The following is a 12,694-nucleotide window of genomic DNA, read 5'->3' as shown; positions in this document are numbered from 1 at the left end:
TTTTGAGAATGACGATGGCAACAAATGTACAAATGTGCTTGACACAAAGGAGGGATGTGTGGGTTGTGATAAGAGTTGTATGAGCCCCCAATAAAATGATTTAAAAAGAAAAAATGATTTAATCCTTGTAGTTGGAAATGATTGTCATGATACCTTGTCAGGGGTCTTTGATGTTTAAGTGTTTACATGATATTTAGAGAACTACTGGAAACTGCTTCGTTGACAGGATGTTTCTTATTTACTCTTATTAAGACTGGTATTTATAGGCTTACATTTGAACCATGAAAATAAGCTGGTGATTTAACAGTGACTTAGCTGTTGATCCCATTCCCCCCACCCCTTCTTTGTCCATTAAATTCTGTAAGACTCCGTTTAAATCACGAAAGGAAAATGGGTCACATTCATATAAAATGAGTGTAGTCAGGGAAAGACTCTGGCTCTTAAGGCCTTGCCCAGAGGAGCTTCATTAATTTCCTCCCCTGTGAAGGATTCCCTCCTGCCGCTTGACTGCTAGTGATGGCCTTGTGCGGTCAGTCTCTAGCTAAAGAGCATGCCCACCGTCTCAGACAGAGAAGACTACAAAAACTTGGGAGGGAGCGAGGTAAAGAAGCTTTTCCAGATACGGTATTTTTTTTTTTTAATTTTGGCATGTATGACCAAGTCTTTAAACTCCCAACCCATAAAGCGGTACTTCCTACCCTAGTAATTTCCATATCTTGGTCTCTTAACAAGCACAGTGCAGTTCATGGACTCCATTGTCTGTCTGCATCTGGCTGCCCCAACTGTGCTAATCATCATCTTCGTAGAAGCAGGGAAACCCTGGGGGACTTGTGTTTGGCAGTCAGTAAATTAGGTGGTTTGTGCAAAATGTGGGAAGAGGGGAGTAGCATGGAGCAGTGAGTTAACAGTAGCCACATGAGTTAAGGTAGTGCTGAGATTGCATGGGGATGGGCTTTTAGTTAATTGTATTACGGTTTAGAATAAAAAGGAGACCATAGCTACGTACACGTTTATTTCCGTAATTTTGGGGTGCAGTTAATAAAAAGCTACTCGTCAATGGAAGATGAAGAGCAAGTCTCTGGATTCATCAGTTCAAGACCCCACAACATTGTGGAGAGCCCTGGCAGGTAGCCATAAATGATGACCCGGCACAGGACTAATAGGACAGATGAAAATATGCTGTTCAAGATGAGCTTCCTTTTCATAAAACACATGGCATTCTTGCCTCCTGCGTGTGCCATGGCATAATGGCCCCATTACGAGAAGAGAAGGGAAACGAAGGAGTCGGCAGGGCTGTTACCTCAGCCCGTGGTAACACTTTAAATTGCTGAGAGTGCAGCCTCCCAAACAGACATTACAGCTGGTGATTGGCCCTTTTGGTTACTTGGCAAGATCTGTAAATTCAGAGCGTTCAGGGCTGGTTTCTGCTGGAATTTTGTTTCTGATTACCTGTGAAGAAGGGCCACAGTAATATCTATCTATCTATATAGATACATATTACAGGAAAGCTTGAGACAATTATGGCAAGAAAAAAATAGGAAGGACAAAATAGGATAACTCACCTCTTTGCTGGTTTCATAGAACTGTGGTAGAGTGCTAAGGAAGACAAACAGAAAATTATAAGAAGTTATTTTTGTTCTAAAAATCACATTAATGGAGCACAGTTACACCAATTGTCATTAACTTATTGGCACAAACAGGCTTAAAATTTATTTCATATTCTATAGTTCTAATATATTTTCTAAGTGAGGCACTCAAATGGTGTAATTAAAATAAGTGGAATCATAAACATTGTATGTTTATGAAGGTTTGTGTATGTATTTGTTTTAAGTTGAACAGATAATTTCTAGTGATTTTGTGTGTCATACAGTGAATAATTAAAATTAATTTATATTCAAATATTAACATTTCCATTTCCAATTTGGCGAACGTAAGCAAATTATTATAAGTTTGTTTTCAATTTCTGCGAAGCATATTAAAATGAACTTTTTCTCCGTTTAAGTAACACGTATAACTAAACTTCCTTCCTACTGTGAAGCGGTTTCATTGCTTGCTATTTGTGAACTGCCTAGGAGAGATGCCGAGTGGATGGGGCCCGGAGCCCCTTGAACAGTTTCTTTTGAAATAACACCACACACGTTAAGCTCAATTACACATCCAAACAGCCACGGCTCACTTTTGGTAATTTATTCATTGATTTAACAGAGTACCCAGAAGAGCCATGCCTGCTGTCATTTTTGTAATATATTATGTTTTAAATATACTCATGCTCACCCATGCACACCATTAAGGTGTGCATAAACCTGTGTTTTTCTCTCTTGACAGCTATAAATGTTTGTTATTATTACACAAAACATATGTTCATGTTGTTTTTGTCTAAATTATTCTATCTGGGGCTATAAAGTTTTAATGTTATTAGTTGCCCTTAGAATTTTAATGTTTCACTGCTGTAACCTTCTTAGGATTTCTGTGCAATTAAATAGAAACGATTTCGCTGCAGCCTGGAAGAACAATATATTTTCTACAAGTAAAAAAACAAAACAAAATACGCACGCTCCATTTTCCTTCAGTGTAGTAAAAATGTTTGCGTGACAGTTTTTCTTTTGTATCTATGGAAATCTCACCTGTGGTCATACCTGAGTAGCAGCTGCCTAAAGAATATTGTTCTCTCTTCTTGTGGCGCCTGCTGGACAGTTAAGAATTAAGCACCATTTCAAGCAAAGGGATGATATTGCACCATTGTTTCCAGGGTCAATGGAAGTACTACCAACTTTTACTTTGTTTTGCCCGGGTGTTGGTCTCATGTGTGTAGAGGCCAGTGGGGACTAAATGGAAACTCATTCTAATTGTGAAATGTGCCTAGCTCAACAGACTTCCTCCGTTTGGATCCAGGATGGCTTCATATTTTCAATCCCTGGAAATGGTAGCTGTAGAGATGTTTCCCTCTCATGTCTCTTCTCCTTTCCATACCTGTATTTGGTTCCAATCTCATTATTCCAGGCAAATTGAGCTGCAGACTTAACTAGAAACCTAATTTCCCACAGTTAGGATCAATGAGGTGGAAATAATTTGTATTTTACAGATGAGGTTCTAAGGGCATCCTAAGTTGCTTGCTTAGCTTTGGCAATGCTCGCCCTCCCCCACCCCCAATCTCTTTCCTAGGTACTCCATTGGGAGCTCATGGGTGGTGCAAGAGGGTGCTAAGCAAAGGTACAATAGGTTGCTAACCAAAGTGTGTTAGTCTGGGTACTTGAGAGAAACAAATCCAGAGAAACTCATGGATAAGAGAGAGTTTTATATAAAGGTTAAGTGCACATCAAGAAAACATCCCAACCCAGTGCTACCCAAGCCCACAAGTCCGACATTGACCCATATGTCCGACACCAACCCACAAAGTCCTCCTCCACCCCACAAAACACATGCAATGATGCCGACTGCAGGAGGAAAGCCGAAATCCGTGAATGTGTAAGCATCTCAGCATTGGCAGGGGTCTCCTTACGGCTCCTCCAGTATACCCAGCGCTGCATCGAGGTAGATTCATGGAGCCTCTCCTCAGGGATGTCTGGCAGGAAGTGAGCCTTGCCAGCTGAAGCAGGGAACTAGCTAAGGCAGCTGCACCCTGGTCCGACCATCGCAAAGCAAGAGACCCGAGAACTAGAAAGGCAAGCCATTTATCTCTCTGCACTTCAATTAACCCCACATCTGTTTATCGGCCAGGTTGACACAATAAACTAACTCACAAAGGTTAAAGGTTCAAGTCGACCCAGAGACATGGCAGAAAAAGGGCTTGGCCATCTCCTGAATCCAGCCCCGGAAAACTCTATGGAGCATACCTTTACTCTGATGCACACGGGTCTATCACGAGTGAGAATTGTCTTCATGACAACTGGCTTTTATATAGGGCTGGAGCTGAATAGTGCCACTGATTTAAGTAACTTGAGCTTCAATTTTACTTTGTCCTTCTGACCATCCTAATTTTCTGTCTTTTTCTTAAAATACATGTTGAATCACATCAAATTCTAACTCAAAGCCTTGCTCCAAATAAACCCTAACACCTTAACAAGGCTTTCAAAATGTTCCATGATTTACCACCAGTTCACTTTTTCTAGAATCATTGACTCCTGGATTGCCTATATCTCACTCTGCTAGATGACAGCCATGTGTCACTTAATGGCCGTGATATGTTCTGTGTAATCGAGCATCCTCTGCTTGGGTCACTGGAAAAATACCATATTGTAGTCTATTCCTGCTTTTGATTTAAGCATCTGGGACAAGTTTTGTGACTTAGCAGTGTTGTTCAGTATTCTAAGAAGAACGTGCTTTTGTGTTTGGCCCATCTCTTAGGCTGAGTTCTTTGAAGAAGCAAAACCAAGTAAGCTTATACATGTATATACAAGGGTAAATAGAATGTTATTGTTCATATATGCATATGTGTATATATGCATGTGTGTTTATTTCAAGCACAATATTTTAAAATATGTCTTGTGATCTTTGGGTTGCTGTCATTTCTCTCAATAATACACTTAGTCTTGCATATTGTTCTTGTTATTTTTAGATGTCATCAAATCATTTTGAACTCATAGTGACCCTATGCAAATCTTCACAATCATTATGTTTAAGCCTATTGTTGCAACCATTGTGTCAATTAAGCTAATTGACCCAAATAGATTAGATTGAAAAAAAGTGGCTCATGTGGTTGGAGAGCCTGCTGAGACCCAGGTCCATGATGTAGATCCCGGGTTGTAGGCTTCTCCTGGCTCATGCAGCTACAGGAATTGATAAGCCCAGGACAGGCAGGTGAGATAGTAAGCTGTTGGCTCATGAGCTGTTGGAAGCTAATGAATCATAAGATCAGCTGGCAATATGACAGGCCACTGGCTCCAGTACCATGAAACAGCCGTCTGATGGTGAAGAGATATATTGAAGTTCCAGAGCAAGTGGGAAAGGCCTTGGGTTTTGTTAGAATATCTGTGTTCATTGGATGCAAGCTACTCCCCGAAGGAAACTCCATTTTAACTGACTGGCCAGTAATAGCAGATCTCACCATGGAGGTGATTATTTTATACCAGGCCATGAAATGAAGGATGACCACATTGTTACACAAGTGCCAAATTACCTAATTACCTCAGTGCCAAACTTCGGAAGGTCATGGCCCAGTCATGTTGACAAGATGGGTGCTGGCTGAATAGAGAAAATACCAGAAAGATGTTTCCTGGGGTTTTATTGACCATGCGAGGGCATTCAATTGTGTATATCATAACAAACTCTTCTATAGCATTGAGGGGAAAAATGGGAATTCCAAACAAATATGCTCATGTTAAACCTGTATACAGAACGTGAAGCACTTACTGATTGATGAAAATACAAAAGACGACAGCCTTCAGTTTGGATTACACCTCAATGCCATGAGAACAAAAATCTTTTCAACTGGGCTTAGTAGACATTACAGTAAAGGGGGGAAAGATAGACCTTTGACGGATTTCATTTTACTTGGATCGATAGGCAGCAGTCAAGAAATTCAAATGACACACTGCATTGGGCGTAGCTGCACATGGCTTCTTCAAAGGGTTAAAGAACAAAGGTGTCACTTTGAGACTTAGGCATGTGTGACGCAAGCCAGGGTAGTTTCCATGGCCTCACATGCACGTGAAAGCTGGACACTGGATAAGGAAGATGCTAGAAGAATCGATGCCTTTGTATGATGGGGCTGATGGAGAATATTGAAAGTACAACTTGCTGTCAGAAGAACAAATAAATCTATCTTGGAGGATGTATAGCAAGAATGCTCCTTTGAGACTAAAAAGGGAAAACTTCATCTTACATAATTGGACATGGTATCGGGAGAGACCAGTCTTCAGAAAAGGCCATCATGCTTGGTCAACTAGAACATCTTTGAAAAAGAAGACAGCCATCCAGGAGATAGATTGGCACAGTGGCTGCAACAGTGGCCAAGCATAACAATTGCAAGGATGGGTCCAGGGCTAGGCAGTGTTTTGGTTCCTTGTACACTGGTTGTTATGATTCAGAAGAGACTCAATAGTGCCTAACAACAATAATTCTCCCTTGGTCAAAAGGAGTCACATAGTCCGCATTCCCTCTGTAAGTAACTCATGATGCTTTTTCTCATATATTTCATTCTGTCGTTGATGTTTTCTGGACTTCCACCCTCTCTCCAAGAAAGAGATCAGATCCTTGTATCTGTGTTTTCTTACTGAGCTTCGCATGGCGGTGCTGTCAGGTGAGCACTGGCTCGCGAGGTCAGTGACTCAAACAGTCAGCTACTGCGAGGGAGTTGATCAGCCTGCTGTCCCTGTCGAGATGGATAGCCATGGGGCCCTTGTGAAGTGCTTGTAAGCCGCAGCATGGACTCGATGGCAGGGTGTTTGGTTTGGGTTTGCTTTGTTAAGGGATCATGAACCACATTTCTTTTTTTCTTTTTCTAACCTAGACATCGCGAATCACTGAACTATTAGGTTGATATCAGCTGAATTCCATCCAATCTCCCTCACTTTGTTCAGGTTGCCTGGACACCAAACAGAATTGGACAGACTTTTAGAAAAAGATGATCCGCATGTTGCCTCCGAGCAGCGTATGACCTTACCCTAAAAGTCCTTGTGAGGAGGGCCGCTGCTCAGCTGTGAGCGTGACATGCTTGGCTCTTCTTGGATCTGTCCTTAGAGCAAAGAGGATCTTTTTCATAATCCTCTGATTAAACTCTTCCACAAGTCAAAAATCAATATGAAAATCAGAGAAATCAAGTAAATGAACTTTGAACTATGGGCATCTCATCTTAGCATTGCTTGACTTCAGTTTGCAGCCTCATTTGATTTGTATGGAAATTAATTTTTAATCAGGATCTGATGCTATTTGGTTTGTCAGATTCTAGATGTGAGTTGCCACGCAAATCGAAATTATCGTTTACAGACTTGGTCTTTCTTCATGAAGTGAAAAATGTCAGAGATGGTGGGGGATTATTCTGTTTCCTTAAACATTACCCCTGTAACTTAATTGTGGAATGAGAATTTCACAATGTTCTCAGGAGCTGAGCTTACCAAGACATTATTTTACCCGAAAATTAGGTTAGTGCCCCTTCCCTTCTGTTGCTGGCGCTCCCTCCCGGTTAATGGGAGTCTCCCCGAAAGGAAAACAGGAAATGAAGTTCTTAAGGGATCTGTGGAGTTTTTTCCATTAAGATCACTCTTTGGGGCTTTTTTTCTTTTTGTCCTCACCCTTCTCGACTTAACGCCATAAGCAAGGCCCCCTAGAAAGCCACGGTCACCCTTCTCGACTTAACGCCATAAGCAAGGCCCCCAGAAAGCCACGGTAACTTCCTTTTTAAGCCTTCTTTTCCCTCCTTCCTTTCCCCTCCTTTCCTCACAAGTGGCCTCAAATGGTGCAGATTAAGGTCTTTCACAGGTAGCGGTCACCCCACACAAAGAGGAGACCGCCCCCAGTTTATGCCGTTTTAATGGCATCTGAAGGTTTTTATGCCAATTATTTGGGGAACCCAGGCAGAGTAAAAGGGGGGAGGTTGCTGATCAGCTTTGTCTTTCAAAAAGAGAAAAATTTCTAATGGAAAAATGCAACATGTGTTGAAGAATAGAGATAACAGAATGGTAAGTTAAGGTACTTGTGACACAATAAGCTCCCATTGAGGGCTCATTACGGCTAAATAATTGACTGTTGGGGGAAGGTTTGCAGTGAGGAAGGGGTCAAGGAGGTCAGCTATCTGGTAATGACTGTAGCGGTCAGCAGAGGGTATTGATGCTATTAAGAATAGAACTTTCACTTTTTATTGAAGTTTTTATTTAAATTATATTAACTTCAATTCAACTTTTAATTGAGGTGCAACCATCCAAATTCTACAGTCGGTACCAAGAAGTAATGAACATAAAATTACATGTTCTTCTGATAGGTTGATGGGTCTTTATTAGAATTCCAAGGGCCCCTACAGAGCTGTTACTACACACACACTGCTCGGAAGTCTTCGATTAGAATCAGGGCTGGGTGCGTGTGGGGTTCCGGGAAATAATCTCAGCCTGGGCCAGAGAAAGGGAGAGAAGAGGGCGTAAAAGTCAGGGGATTGTGGTTGTTGACTCTGTTTTTACTGTACTTAAGCTCACAGGGGCTTGTTCACATGGCCAGGTCCAGGTACATTGGGCAAGCCTTTAAAACAAACTTTGCATCTGCCTTCCTTCATCTCTAACCAAGGAGGATAGAAATACCCTAGAAGTAGTCTGTTACCCCCAATTATCAGAAAGCCTGTCTCCTAAGAATTCCACACAGTGGGGGGACACCAGTCCTATTCGGGTAGCAGTACCTGTGTCTAGTCAGAATAACCCTTTTTAAGTTACTAACACAGTAAGTCAAGGCAAACAAAATGGAAAGTTAGTGGTAGAATTTGCCATCCACGATGTGTTAATAAGCGGAGTGCTAAGGAAGAGTGTCCAGCAACCTGAAGTTCAGATTTCACGGAGAGTGGGCGGGATGCCGTGGGGTGAGGAAATCTACTGTTCTTCCTCTGGGAACAAGAGAGAGCTGGCAGTTTCAAGGTTCACAGTTTTATCTCCTTTCGCCAAGCAGGAAGGAGCTATGGACAGTCAGCAGTTTCATGAACAAAATCATCCATGCTTAAAAAAATCCTTTGTTTCTTTGTAACCATAAACTTTGTGAAGATTTGTTTGGTTGATTGGCTGCCGCTTCTTCAGGACAGAAAGCTGATAAAGGAATTGATAATGACCTATTTTAACCTTAAAAAAATTAAGTACTTTACATTTTTGGTAGATGGCCAGCATTTTGTCATTTCGACATGTCATATTGCTATGAAAACATCATGCATCATGGCACAGCGTAGCCGTGTGATTTGCTGAGAGTCTAGTTTCTCAAAGAAGAAGTGAGTAACGGGAAGAGTTAGGCATGTGTTTCCATTGTGAAAGCCACTGGGCATATTTTCCACCAACCACCTATGGAAGCTTTCTCGTAAGTCCAATGTCTCTGGAAGGCCAGGTGTATGTAGGTTTCTATTGTAAACCTACTTTGTTTTTAATAAAAACAAGAACAAACTCATTGCCATCAAGTCAATGCCATCTCATGGTGACCTTGTTGGGCAGGGTAGAACTATCTCTGTGAGTTTTCGAGAATGTAACTCTTGATGGAGGATAAAGCCCCATCTTTCTCCTGAGGAGCTGCTGGGGGTTTAGACCTGCCACCCTTGTATATAGGGCACAGTGCCTAACCACTACGCCATCAGGGCTTCTTCTCTTTCTAATAAGAGGGCCTAATTATAAGACTGGGACATATTCAGTGTAGCTAGTTGCATGTGAGCAGTTGCTTTTCAGGAACCAGAGGATTACCAGTCTTAAACACATTATATAGCTTCTTTGAGAATGAGGATCTTGGGGGGTCAGAGCAGAGACCCCAAACCCACTTGTAGACAACAGGACATCCCTTCACAGAAGGGTCACAAGGAAGGGATTAGTTAACCAGGGTGCACTGTAGCATTGATGAAACACACAATATTCCTCTGGTTCCTTGAGGCTTTCTCTCACCCTCCACTTTCACGACCCCAGTCTTGCCTTCCACTTTGGGATAGATTGGAGCATGTACATGACACATGGAATCCAGGTCAGATAAACCCCTCACGAATAGTAATGGGAGCAGTGGTACCAGGAGGGTAGGGGAGGAAGGGGGAACTGATCGCAGTCAAAGACACATAACCACCACCACCACCACCCTCCCCTAAGGGGGACGGAACAACAGAAACCATAGGTGTAATATATGAAAATAATAATAACTTATAATTTATCAAGGGGTCATGAGGGTGGAAGAGGGGAGAGAGGGGTGGGGGGAAGGAGCTGATACCAAGGGCTCAAGTAGACAGTAAATGTTTAGAAAATAATGATGGCAACATTTGTACAAATATGCTTGATACAGTTGATGTATGGATTGTTATAAGAACTATAAGAGTTCCAATAAAATGATCTTTAAAAGAATGAGAATGAGAATCTTTCTTGCCTAAGCAAATGACCTTGACTAAGCAAATGACCTTGACTAAGCAAAGGGTTTGTGTGGAGTAAGTTCAGTGTGAGAAGAAAAGTAAACTGTTTCCCATTCGTTAGATGTGTATATTTGTTTCTGTGCAATACCTGGAAATCAGTTATCCTGCTATATGGATATCTCCTCCCCTGTGTGCTGAGCAGCCCTGGTGGAGTAGTGGCTACACACTGGGCTGCTAACTGCGAGGTTGGCAGTTCCAAACCACCAGCCTCTCCACAGTACCTTTCTACTCCCTTAAAGAGTTACAATTTCTGAAGCCCACAGCGGCAGTTCTACCCTGCCCTATAGGGTTGCCATAATTCATAAATTGACTCAATGGCAGTGAGTCTTAGTATATAGTGTACAAACTAAATTTACAACTCTCAGCCACTTCTTCCTCTCCCCACGAAAGATAGGTGCCACCATTCATATGGCATTCGATTGGCGATTTCATCTCATTTCAAGTTGGGCTCTGAGGAAATCTTGTTTTTGGCCTATGTAATTTACTTCAAGCCATATCCCGATTGAAATAAGAAATAAATTCCTCAGATGAAAATATAAGCAGTCTACTTTATTGTTCAACATTTTTAAAATGAAGTTTTTTTTCAACTACAATAACACTATGATGGAAATTACCTCATGTAGCTATTATGGAAAAGAAAAGCGATATAATACATTACTTGCAGAATTTGATGAAAAACTTGTTCATACTGTATAGTTGGGTATCAGCATTGATTTTATTTTCCAAGACATTTTTGCAGTAATTTTTTATAATAGTTCAGGGAAAAGGCAAGATGTTACCAGAGAAAAAATATTCCTACCAAGGCTTAAACTACTTGCAAGGACTAAAGTACAAGCAATAATCCCAACAGAAGTGAAATTATAACCAGATAACTGTGAGTTTCTAGTGTTTTTTGAGATTTGAGGTAAAAGGTGTGCATTTCCTCTCAGTACATGTTCAGTCTGCTTAACAGCATAACTTTTTCCTGACATAACATAATTAGTTATTTTAATATTTTAAAACTTTAGTGATTTTTTATTTCAGTTGTAAAAGACGAGATAGTTTGTGACTTTCTTTCACCCCTTTGTTTCCTGAAGCCTCCGGGGTTTCTACTAGGAGTGTCTATTACTAGAAGAAAACATTGCAAGCGTGGCTCACATTCTAATGCAGAGTGTTTCTTTCCAGTCTTTTTTTACTGCAAAGCATTTTGGAAAAATTAAAACACACAGATTATGTAGAGGGATTTAAATTAGACCTAGATATCTTAGCCTTCATATTTTCCATTAAGAAATATGTTTTCTGCATCTCAATTTCCACCAATAACATTTTGTATTGTTTGAGTAATTTGTCTTCTTTTTTACTTTACTAAAAATCTCATATTGTGCTTGAAATACCCTATCTATTGTTTGCCAGGCTATTTAAAAAAATATTCCTTAAGTATTCCACATTTGCATAGAAGCTTAAGATTAGCACCACTTCTGTGCTTATGCAAATAAACTCATGATGTTATAATGACAGGTTTTATATTTACCAATTTTCCTGTTTTTAGAATGTCTTCTTGGATAGTTTATGATTTCATGATTGAATAGTTCATGATTTTTCAAGATTGAGATTAGTGAGATTTTAAATAGCTTTTACAAATGTAGCAAAACAGAGTTAGTAAACACTCTTACAGTTGTGCAGTTGTACAAGATAAGGGGAAATACATTTATTGATCTCTGGGCGCAGTAATTGTAGCATAAAACAATGCATGCTTCCAGTGCTTGCAAGTTTGTTTCTCTGATTGAAGTTGACATTCCAGCATTTCTCCCGTAAGATGTGGCTCATCAAACTAGTTGGGGTGCTCTGCCGAAAGCACACTTAGAATGAACAGTAGAACTTGCCACATAAATGAAATGTTATAAATAATTTTAAAATTTCCAGATGACTTAGTCCATTTAAGCAAAGCCTTAAGCAAGTAGAAGATTTCAACTCTTAACGTAGTTTTGATGTGAATTGTGCGTGTTCTTTTAGAGACATGGATGCGTGTGTGTATCGAGTCATGATAATACAAAGAAACCTCTTAGACCTTGAAGACATCTGAATCACATTCTACAGCATTTGGAAAATGACGTAGATGATTTTCAGAACAATGATTCTAGAATTTTCCTTTCCCAATTCTAGAATTTCCAGCATTGTGTTCATACCTTTTCTCCAGGTTTTTAAACATTTGTTTGAAAAGAGATAGCAAATGAGAAGTTGATGTTATAATTGATACGTCATCTGTTTTTCGTTGACTAAACATGTTATTCCTTGCCCAAGTGAAAAACAAAATAGTTATTGAACATCTATATGATACATTAATATTTGATTCTTTTTAAATGACTGTAAATAAGCATTTGAGAGCCTTAGGAATACCAGAAGCTACTAGAATGATCAGCCAATTCAAATGTGCTTTCATTTGCTCAATTATTTTATGACTCTCTATATTTAGTGTCTGCCATCCATCCTTGTGTGTTATCTGCCCTGACCTTTTAAGTTCATTCTGGAGAAGCTTGGGTCTACCCTAAAAGATTTGATTGGAGTATCAAACCACAAGAAAAGGAGAGATAACTTTCTAATTGGTGATGTCGTACCAAATTGCTCTGCCAAGGGAATGTTATATCAGCAGACTCTGAA

This window comes from Tenrec ecaudatus, chromosome 14 (genome assembly GCF_050624435.1).
Source record: "Tenrec ecaudatus isolate mTenEca1 chromosome 14, mTenEca1.hap1, whole genome shotgun sequence".
Taxonomy (NCBI): Eukaryota; Metazoa; Chordata; class Mammalia; order Afrosoricida; family Tenrecidae; genus Tenrec; species Tenrec ecaudatus.
The sequence above is the reverse complement of the archived record's forward strand: the minus strand, read 5'-3'. Positions refer to the sequence as shown.